Genomic DNA, 11,278 nt, shown 5'->3' with positions numbered 1-11,278 from the left:
GTGACCCCTGTGCCTCACACGTACCCAGAACCACTGATGGGAGATGTTAAATATATCCTGTATAGCCTCAGGAATGGGCAGCCTCTGCCCTTCATCGGTCAGGGCACTAAGGGCACCTCACCCCAGAGGACAGGGGACACTGCTGCACTGAGCCCAGCCTGGGCTGTGTCCCCTTGACTCTGCCCCCAGGCTCTTCTTTGTCTTCCTCAGCTTCCTCTTTGTCATCTTTGTTTTCTCCTTCTTCTTCTTTTCTTCTTCTCTTTCTTCTCCCTCTTCCTTCTTCCTCTTCTTTCTCCTCTTCCTCGTCACTTTTTTTATATTTATCTTCTTCCTTCCTCTTCTTCTTCCTTCTTTTCCTTCTTATTTCTTCTTTTCCTCCTCTTCCTCCTGGTCATCACCATTTTCTTCCTTCTTCCTCTTCTTCTTCCTTCTCTTCCTCTTCTTCTTCCTTCTCTTCCTCCTCATCATCTTCATTTTTTTCTTCTTAGAATCACAGAATATTTTGGGTTGGAAGCAACCTCAAAGGTCATCCAGTTCTAACCCCTGTCATGGGCTGGGATGACAGGTTGCTCCACTATCCCAGGTTGCTCCAAGCCAAATCCAGCCTGGTTTTGAACACTTCCAGGGATGGGACACCCACTCCTTCTTTGGGCAACCTATGCTAGTGCCTCACCACTCTCACAGGGAAGAGATTTTTCCCTAATATCCCATCTAAACCTGCCCTCTGTGGTTTAAGGCAATTCTTGCTTCTCCTGTCACCCCAGCCCTTCGTCCAAAGTCCCTCTCCAGCTCTCTTGGAGACCCTTTAGGCACCATGAGGGGCTCTAAGTTCTCTCTGGAGCCTTCTCTTCTGCAGGCTGAACAACCCCAGCTCTCTCAGCCTGTTTCCACAGCAGAGCTGCTCCAGCGCCTCCTGTTCCATTTCTTTCCCTTTTCCTTTTTCCTTTTTCCCTTCTCCCTTCTCCCCTTCCCTCACGCTCCCCTCACCCCTTGACCCCGCCCACTCTCACAAGCCACGCCCCTTCCCCAGCCCCGCCCACACCCACCCTAGACCACGCCCCCTCCACCGCCTGTCCCCTCCCCATTGGCTCCTGCGGGCGCCACGTGACGCGGCGGCGGCGCGCGCGGGGGCGGGGCCGGGCGCGCGGGTGCGCTCGGGGCGGCGGCGGCGGCGGCGGCGGCTGCATGTGCGGGCGGGGGGCGGCGAGCGGGGCCGGCCGGGCGGCGAGCGGAGCCGGGCGCGGGGCGAGCGCAGCCCAGAGGAGCCGAGCGGAGCCGGCGGGCAGGTCAGTGCGCGGGCGCGGGAGGCGGGCGGGCGAGGGGAAGCGGCGGCGGTGGCCGCACGTGGGGTCCGCCCGCTCAACAATGCGGGCGGGAGGGGTCCGTGCGCCGCCGGCCGCGGGGCCGCCGCGCCGCGCGATGAACCCCCGGAGAGCGGGGTGATGGCTCCGCTGCAGCCATGCCGCGGCTGTGGTGGGGGGGGGCAGCAGCGTGCGTGCCCCCCCGGCCCCCAGCGAGGCTACGGCCCCGTCAGACCGAACCCCAGAATCGAGGGAGGGGAGCTGCAGCCGCGCTGCCGGGGTCACGCACGCTGCTTCCTCCCACGCGCGGTGCCGCAGTCCCCCGCCCCATGTGCGGACACGGAGCATCCCGGCCGAGCCCTTCCCGCCGCGCTCCGTGGGTGGGATGCGGCGTGGGCACCGCCAGGGCCTCTCCACCCCCGGCCGGGGCCGGACGCCGCGATCGGTGTCACAGGGGGCCCGAGCGGGGAAGCGCCGTGCTCCTCCGGCCTCGCCGTCCCTGGGGATGTTTCCCTCTCCCTCAGAAGAACGGGGCTGCCCTGCATCGGTAGCCGCGGCAGGGGTGGCCTCTCCTGGGTCGCGTTTGGAGCAGGCTGCCCCGGGAAGTGGAATCAGCATCGCCGGAGGTGTTCAGAAAACGTGTGGCTGTGGCACTTGGTGACAGGGTGGTGGTGGTGCATTGATGGTTGCACTTGATGATATTGGAGGTCTTTTCCAACCTGGATGATTCAGTGATTCCGTATTTGAGCATGTCTCCTTAGGATACCAAGCCATTCCTGGCCTTGCTGTGGCGTGGGGGCTTGGGAATGCCAGTAGTTCCCATTCCCTGGGCAGGCAGGTCACGCAGCAGGAGGATAGCCCATGCCATGCCTTTCTCTGCCGTAGGTAAAGTGGATTTTTGCGTGCCACTGGAATTACTAATCCAAGCAATTAGCTGGAATCTGTCAAGTTTGCGCTGCTGCCAATTTCTCCAGTTCATTTGGTTACAGCTTCATCTTTGTGCTCAAAGGAACTGAAATGTAGGCAGGGCAACCGAGTGTCTGGAGCTGTTGGGTTGGGTTTATGTGCATCCTTCTGGCCAAAGGAGGATCAGCAAGAAAACTGAGCCTTAATAAATCATATATTTATTGGCAGCAGTGGAAAAAAAGTGGATAAATGGAGCTAGTGGCTTGTTTGTATACGAAATATCATGAATCTCCTTACTAGTTTGTGAGCTGGATTTAAATTCCACTGTTACAAGGATCACTGATTTTTTTAATCATATTATTGTTAATAGCTTACATTAAAAATGCTGCAAGTGGATTTAAAGCTGAGGGCCTTGAGGGCTCAATAATGTTCTGTGCCAATATTTAGGTACATCCAGGGACTTAACAGTGTGTTGTCACTTGGCTTCAGAGTTAGCTGCCCCGCTGGCAGGGGCTGGTGCAGCATGGTCCCTGACACAGCCACTTTCTGGGGGTCTCACATGCCACCAAATTTCCCAGTTGGGCAACTGAAGCGACTTTTAGTCATTGGTAAGTGCTCCAACCTGAACTCTGTTCCTTTTGGGAATATTAAAACTTTAACTTTGGTTAACTTGTGTCAAAGGTGTGTGCCATGAGCCATCGCCCTGTTGGCTCTGCTTAGAGAGATGGCTGCTTGCAGAAGCAAAAAGCTTTTGTTACAGCTATTTTATTTTTATGTGTGCTTTGATGGCTCAAAAATCACTCAGCTTCCAGTCAAGGCGATCCTGGGTGAGAAGCATCCACTGGGATTGGCCTGTTAAGTGAATTTCTTTGATTTGACAGCAGAAGTGCCCAGAGAGACATCAAAAACCCCAACATCAGGGCATGTTTCCAGCTTCATCATCCTCTGCAAGCCATGGAAATCAGCGGCTTGAAATCCAACAGCACTTGATGTTAAAATAGCAAACAGTAAACATCGTCTCCTATCAATAACTTTAATTATGGTTTGGGTTTTGTCTTAAATAGACACACATTGTCATAGGGAATCAAAGTTTAGCATCCAGACGTGCTCAGTGGGGTGGTAGCGTCTTTGAACAGGGTGTAACACGCTTTTATAGCATAAATTAAAATAAAAAAGGGGTTTAGCAGCGTAGCATGCTGTTGTGTAAGAAAACTGCCAACTTTTGGGCTGAGACTGCGTGGTTTCTGGGCATCGTGTGCTGCGGCGTGCTGGCGGGTGGCGTTCCCGGGCAGCTTTGGACGGGGAGAGCGAGTTTCACCACTCTGCAGCTGAACCCTGACAGGGTTTTTCAACCATAAAACGAAGTGCAGAGGAGGCTTTGTGTGTGCCACGGATAGCCAAACCGAAAGCAAAAATAAACACCCGCGAAAGATGGGTTTTTTTGGTCATTGACAGAAAAGGAAAGTGCCGGTCTAGGGGAGGGTGTGAAGTCCCATGTTCCTTACGCTCCTAATCTGGAAAATACAGACTGTGGCACATGGCATCAGCGTGCGTGGCTAATTTTACATCTCATCCTTTTCCCTTTCTGATTTAACCCAAAATTAAGGAAGGGAAGCAGCATTTAAACAGCATTTAACCTATTAAATGTTCATTTTTTGCCAAGTTACGCCACTTTGCGAACACGAGACATGACTGGATTCCTGTGGCAAGGAGCCCTTAAAATTTCAACAGCTCTACCTATAAATACAGTCACCGTGAAAGGCAATCCGGCTTTAAAAGAAAAAAAAAAAGCAACCATGCTCTTTTTTTAGTCCCACTGTATCTGCCTGACTTTAGTGCCATGCAATGCATCTCCAGCCGGGCGATGAAGCCGAGGCGGTGTGGAACATTCAGTCTCCTGATTTCTCTTGCTAATTTGTGTGAAGAATGGGTGTAAGCAGAGAAAAAAATTCATTTTAGTTGTCCTGAAGATTTTTAGTGTTGGGATTGTGGGGCTGAATTTCTGCAGCCACATCATGACCTTTTGCAAAGGGACCTTTGTTGATTTCTTGGTCCTGGTGAGTTCCCAGGAGCTGCTGCATTGTGGGGCAGTGCAGGATGGAGCCTGGAGCATCCCTTGGCTCTAAAGCAATGTCCCAGCTGAAAATTAAAGGGAAGAAAAAGAAAGAAAGAAGCTGGCTACCACCTCACCCCAGAGGTGTCTGGGCTCACCCACTGCTCTCTGATGCAAGCACAGCAGCTCAGGGAGCTCAAGGGCTGCTTTTGGACATGCCCAGGGTTGCCCAGGGACAGGCTGGCCTCAAGAGCAGGTACAGCATGTTCTGGGCACTCCTCCAGGCCAGTGGGACCCCCCACCAGCCCCAGATGATGTAGTGGGGTGATGGCCACTGGCACATCCTGGTGGAGAAGACAGCACTGCCTGCAGGGCTGGGATTTAGGTGGAGAAGCTGTAAGGGAGGGTGGTTTTGCAGCTTAGTGATGCTTTTCAGCATGCCCTGTGCTTGCATGGCAGAAATCCACCTCTGTGGCCAGAGCAGCTGGGTCACCTTGCAGTGCTAAACCTGCTGGGTATGGTTGGGATGGGGCACGGGCTGGGAAGCGTGTGGGAGTGGGGCGGGAGAGCTCAGCACGGGGAATTGCTGCGTGTGCACTTGGGCGAAGTGCTGAGCCTGGGCTGCGCGGGAGCTGCAGACAGAACCCACACGTGACGTCTGAATTTCAGATGATTGCTGGACCACTTTGCCAACAGCCTCTCGCAGCTCATCAGCTGCAATATCGCTTCTTCTTTTCCCTGATTTTTTTTATTTCCTTTCCCCTTCCCCACCCTGCCTGTTTTCTAAGCCGAAGCAGGAGGGATGAACACGACACCGAGGGTGGCTGCAGCTGCGCAGGGTTTGTATCCAAATGGTTTCCTGGAAGGCAAGTTTTTTTGTTGTTTTTCAATCTTAAAAATATTTTTACAGCGAGTGTCTCGTATCGGGGCTGTTTGGATGTCAGGTTTAGTTTCCCATGACATGGAGTGATTAGAGGAGGGAGGGGAAGGAGGGGCTGGGTGCTGCTTTATGTGCAGATCTCTCTGCAGCAGTGTCATTGCCTATTAATGGTAAATGTGTTCCCTCTCATCTCTGTGATAGTTCTCGGAGATTTCCTCTTTTACGTCACTGCAGTTAATAAGATGTTTAACTTGGGAGCTGGGGGCGATGTGCTGTGCTATCGTGTTGCAAGGAACAGGGGGATGACGAGTTCCTGCGCAGACTTGTGCTGGGAAGATCGTATCAATGCTGGGGAGAACAGCTGGGTCTGGAGACAAACCATTGCCTTTCACCCTTAATGAACCTGACCTGGCTGCATCTCTTTTTTTTTATCATGACAATGATTCTTTTCCTTCTAATACTGAGAGAGGCAACTCAGTCCTCTCTGTCTGCTGCATTGTTGGAGTCAAGGGTGCAACTTGATTTTTTTAAGCAGATTGTGTCTGCTTGGGTGCACTTAAGCTCTTTTTTTTCCTCTTTTTTGGGGACCACTGAAGCATTTCATGAGAGCACCTGATGGCTTTTTCTGGTGATGCTGCAGGTGCAGTAACTGCAGAGCCAGAGCCCTCTCCAGGAAAGTCCTTGACTGTGTGTTTTGTGTGTCACCGGTTGATTATAGAGTTAAGAAAGTGTTGCTGTTGTACATGCCTTGACCAGGAATAGCCTCCCTCCTGCCACAGTTTGCAAGGCCAGCTCATCGAGGGCAGGCGAGTTGGTCAATAAACGCTCCAAGCAGCACCCTAGGGAGTTGTGAACCAAAATGGGAACACTTGTGTCCTTCAGCTCCTCCTTCCCTGCCAAGTTGTTTTCTTCCCCCAGCTCCTTCTCCTGCTTGCCACTCAAACCCCCTTCATCCTGCTGTGTTTTTCCACAAATGTTTTTCAAGCGTGACAGCAGGGAGAAGAAAGCCACGAGTGCTGCAGGGGGCTGATGCCTATCAGGCCAACCCTTGCCTGTGGCTTTGGGGGCCCCTTCACTTCAGTGACTTGGTGGCTTCAGGTGGGTTCACATCTAGCAGCTGTTGAGCTTGGAGCTGTTTCTGTCTGCCACCAGACCCAACCAGCCAACTGCAGCTATTCCAAGGCTCCCAGCTCATCCCCAGGGCTTGAGTCAGGCAGGGTGGCCATGTGTAGGTGTGGAGGGGAGACAGGCTCTGTAACACCCTCAGGGAAATGGGGACATGGAAGGTTTGCAGGAGTAACAACGACAGCTCTGCTGGTGGCATTTTCCAACCTTCCATCAGGACCTGTCGCTTGCAGTCCTGATGACATTTAGCTACTGACATGCTGTCACTGATTTTGCTCCGTAACCCTTTTCTTTTTAACACTAAAATGCTGCTTAAAAAACAACATGCCACCAACATGTTGGGATGTTGATTTAGTTTTTGGGAGGCTCGCAGTCTCCCAGTTCTGCTTTTGCTCTGAGGAGGAAGCAACATGGTTGCGTGCAATTTTCAGCCTTCACGAGAGCATCTAAGAAGATGACTCTACCACATCACAGCTCACACCCTCACTGCTGGATGTGGGACTTAATTTTTCTCACTGCTGCCATGCACAACAGCCCCTTTCTGTGCTTTTGCTGTGAGCTGGGACAAGGGGAATTTTGGGTGCAACTCCAGGCAATGCTGGCTCGGCACATGTCCCCAAGCATCCCAGCTGGGCGGCTGCCCGGGGCCCCCTTCATGCGAACGGGGTCAGCAGCTGGGAAATAGCAGAGCAAAGTGCCTCCCTGGTAATTCCCAGCTGCCGTTAAAGCGGCTTTAAAATAAATTCCCTCAAAGAGCAATTCCAAGTATTTGAGGGTTTGAACTTTTCCGGAGAAGGGTTTGGGAGCTGCCGGCTACCGCGCTGCACCCTGGCACGCTGGGGAGAGGCGCCAGGGCAATTGCCCTGATTATCCCAAGATCTAAAAAACACTTTTTTTGATGTCTATATGATGTTTATTTATTAGCTGCATGTGCAGCACAACTGTTGGAAATGGGGCAGTGCTGGAAGCAAAGTTGTGCTAAACTGGGAAGATGGGTGGCTGGGCAATGTCCTGGGCTGGAGGCAATGCCCAAGGCTCAGTGGCCCTCACCGTGCCATCCTACCTGGCCACCAGCCTTACCCAGGGGTGCAGCACTGCCGGGTGCCCCTGGCCACACATTCCACGGCCGGCTCTGCTTGGTAACGTGGACACAACAGAAAACAAACTTTGCAGCAAGCTTTCCTCTCCCAGAGCCCCTGAAGCTTGCTTTAAAAAAAAAAAAAAAAAAAAAAAAAAAAAAAAAAAAAAAAGCAAAACAACTTTGGAGCAATGTGGTCTTTCTTTTTCTCATGCTCATGAAAATTCTCATACCAAACCAGTAACCTCCACTGCCCCCGGTTCATTATTTTTTAAGGTGGCGTTCAGGGGCATTTAAGGGAAGGCTTGTCTCATCTTCTGTGTCTCCTCCTCTCCTACATCCCATCATGGCAAATTACAGCTTCATCCGTGCTTGTGTGACAGACACTAAAAGGGGAGGTTTGGTCAACAAACTGGAAGGTTGGTCTCATCCCTGAAAGGCTCTGGATGTCCCTGTGCTGGTGCTCCCCAGGGTGATGTGTTGCTGCATCCAGACTGGTGCAACTTTTTGGTCACGGGAATGTCCCCATGAAGCTGAGTACCCTGAGCTGGGGACAGCCAAGCTTTTCCCTGCAGAGATAGTTCTGGGCTCTTGCCCAAGTCCCTTCTCGGGGGCCCTGGCACCAGTGCAAGTGCAGGCAAGCTGAAGGCTGGTGATTAAACCCATGATCCAGGTCACTCCTGCCCCTCTCAGTGCCCCAAAAAATAAGGATGCTGATAGCAAGACTACATCCAGTTGGGGATGTTGCACTTCTCTGAGCAGTTCAGCAGGTTTGGGGGTGAGCTGAGCTAATTTGGGGTATAACCACCCTAAAAAAAGCATTGCAGCAGGGGCTTCTTCCCTGCACACCCTTCATTGCTATGGCTAAGTTGCTTGCATTTCAAACTGGTTTTGTTCGTGGGCTGACCTTTATTTTGGCAGCTTCTTACTGAACTTTCTTTCATATATCTAGTTTTTAATTTTTATTTTTTTTTCTGTGTGGGCATGACAGAGCTGTCTCTTGAGGTGGCAGAAAACACATCTTGCCTCTTAAGGACAGGTAGGGAAACCTGCACATGGCATAGGGAGATTTGCTGTGGATGGGACAGCACTGGGTACACCCCAGTGCTGTCCCAACCCAAAGTCGCATCCACTGGACCACACACTTAGCTCCTTTTTTTTTTTTCTTCTCCTCCCAAACTAATCCCTCCAGCCCCTTAGGCTTTTTTGTTGTTGTTGTTGTTGCTCCTCTCTGAATTCCTTCTAATTTGCAGGCTTGCTGCCAGCATCCAACGCGCTATAAAAAGGGGACTTGTTCTTCAAGCTTCCCTCTGGTACAGAGCATTTGCACAAATAGCAACATGCTTGACAAGTAGGTCTCATTCCCCCTGCTATTACCAAAATGCTCGTAGGGTGCTCGGGGAGTAGAGCTGCTGTCTCAAGACAAGCTAAGCTGAATTTCACACAGGGCCCTGAGCCCAATTCCCAGCCGGTGTTTAAGCTCCTGTCAGCTGGAAAAATGGAGCTGTGCATTTTTATTTTCCTCCCCATGCAGCTTCCCTCTCTCTCCAAGAGCGAGCGGATGCTCTTGCATCCCTCCCTATCCCACCAGCACAGGTGGGATGTGGGCTGTGGCTGCAGTCCCATGTCCTGCTGAAGGCAGCCCCAGGGCCACCACCAATTTTTGGCTGGTCCCCCCCGCCACTGTTACAAGCAGCCATGACAGAAACCCCCTGCCAGCTTCCTTCTTCAAACTAATGAGCTGTTTGACCCTGGCAAGTCCTCTGGGAAAGCTGTTGCCAGAGCCTTGCTGCTCACACGGATACAAACTGCTCTCATTTCCAGCTTAAATTTATTTGTGGATGACTCGTACCCATTTGGCCTTGTTCTTCTTGTACCCACACTGGCTTTTAGCTTGGATGGCTCCTTTCCCTGCTCTGGTATTTATCCTCTGGCAGGCTTTGCCAAGTGCTGTGGGTCTGCCAACCTAAATAACCCCAGAGCTCCTGGTGGAGCATGGCTGGGAGGGGTGTAAGGGCATCTAGGCTTCCTCATTCCTGCAGTGAAGACAGCCCCAGCAGCTTGATTTGCAGCTCCCCCATTGAAAAGGAAAATCCACCATGCTGCTTCTCGACATCCTCTCTGGGGATGGTCCCAGCCTGCAGAAGGACAACCCCAGCCATCCTGTCTGCTGACAAAGGCTCTCCAATTTGAAACCATTATCTAATTTCATTAGCACACTTCTCTTTTGCAATGCAAATGATGTTTTGGCAGAAGATGAGCTTTTTTTTTTCCTGGTGCAGCCTTCAGTAGCACCTTTCCCTCTCCTTTCAGGTAGTGCCAGGGCTCGTGTTCCTGGCCTTGCTAATCTCAGCCCTGGTGTTGTGGAGCAGACATTTCGCATGCACAGCTGTGCCAGGCACTTTGCTCCAAGGCTGAAGTGGATTTAAAATGTCAAAGTTCATCTGGTCAAAATACACACGTGGCTCCTTACCACTGGTCCCTTTCGGAGCTGTAGGACTATGCAGGATGGTGTGGGAACAGCTGCAAGGTGTTTGCTTTCCCCCCAGGATGATAATTTTTCACCATGCTTTTCACTGCTGCACCTTTTCCATGGGTTTTCTTTGCCTTTTATGTGCTTTCTTTGGGACCTCTGTGCTTATTTCTGGTGATGCTGAGATGCTGCCTTATCCATCCCAATTTACACCTCTGCCTTCACCTCAGCAGGTAGAACTTGTACCTTTGATGGAAGGAAGGAAGGATGCTCTAGTGCCATCACTCATCAGATCCTTATTTCCTCCAAGTTTCCCTTTAGTTAAGAACCTTTTTTTTCTTTTTTCCTTCTCTCCAGTCTAAACTGCACCAGCATGTGTCCATTTGAGGCAGGATTTCATATTCCCCTGCAGTGTCCTTCCATCATTCTGTGCCCTCGTTAAACCACGCGTAAATTGGCATCATCAAGGAGGAGCCGGCCTCTGCTGTTATTGGCAGGATTATTCTCATCTCCCAGTTTCCAGTGAAGCTGCTGGGCTGGTATAACACAATTCCCACTAACGCTCATCTCCACTGTCAGGGAGAGTGATGCTGATGGGGCACTGAGCATCAGCAGCAGATACCAGGAGGAAACCAGCAGACCCCATTGCATCTTTCCACATTAAGTGATTTTTGACCCCCAGCTCCTCTCCTCCAGGCCATGGCTGTTTAGCACTTCATGTTGGGCATTAACTTCCCCTCCTGAATCTTTTCTGAGCAGCCCGTGGGCTCTTTCACAGCTGCAGCTCCAGCACAGGAGTGCATCACACCCTGTGCTCATCTCTGGGTTCGCTTTGTGTGTTGCGTTTTCTCGCTGCCTAAATCAGCATCCACAGCCTCCAGCACTGAGAGTGGGTACAGCTGGGCATTTTCTGCCTGCACTGGATCTTCCTTGTTCCTCTCTCCCTATTTATTTGATTTCTCACTGTATTTAAAGGAGAGGTCAGCGTGTGTTTTGCAACCTTCTCCTCCTGTTACTAATTTCTTAGAAACAAAGGGGAAGGAACCACAAGCAATAAAGAGCCTGAGGTTTGAGGACTGGCTGTTTATTTGTCAAAGCTAGAAATGCAGTGACTGAAGAGGACAAGAGAAAATCCTCCATGCAGATGTACCTCATTTAAGTTTAGGCTTGTGTAAGTCAGATTTGGGGGGTGTGGATTTCCTCCTGCTGCAGTTTTAGATGGAGCTGTTATCACTACCATTACTGCAAATAGCATTTTAGTTTTGCCTTCTGCACCTCGTTTTTTCACCCCACAGCCTGACTTTCTTGCACCATGCCCATCTGATGCTGGGGAAGCTGTTGGTGCCCATCTCAGTGGCATCATGGCACCCCATGCAGTGGGATTGGATTGCACATGGCTGATGGCAAGTGGGTGGCAATAAACCAGCCCTAAGGGTGCAAAAGCTGCCAGGGAGGCTGGGAC

General features: G+C 51.5%; 1 protein-coding gene across 1 annotated transcript in view; it reads left to right on the top strand.

Annotated features, from left to right (window-relative positions):
- Positions 1–1,138: 1,138 nt before the first annotated feature.
- PTP4A3 (protein tyrosine phosphatase 4A3) overlaps positions 1,139–11,278 on the top strand; it is a 42,162-nt gene continuing 32,022 nt past the window's right edge. The window contains exon 1 of the mRNA XM_064398850.1: positions 1,139–1,286. The gene's annotated coding sequence lies outside the window, so the exon portion shown is untranslated. The remainder of the gene's footprint in view (positions 1,287–11,278) is intronic.

The sequence above is a fragment of the Passer domesticus genome, chromosome 1, assembly GCF_036417665.1.
Source record: "Passer domesticus isolate bPasDom1 chromosome 1, bPasDom1.hap1, whole genome shotgun sequence".
NCBI lineage: Eukaryota > Metazoa > Chordata > Aves > Passeriformes > Passeridae > Passer > Passer domesticus.
The sequence above is the reverse complement of the archived record's forward strand: the minus strand, read 5'-3'. Positions and strand labels throughout refer to the sequence as shown.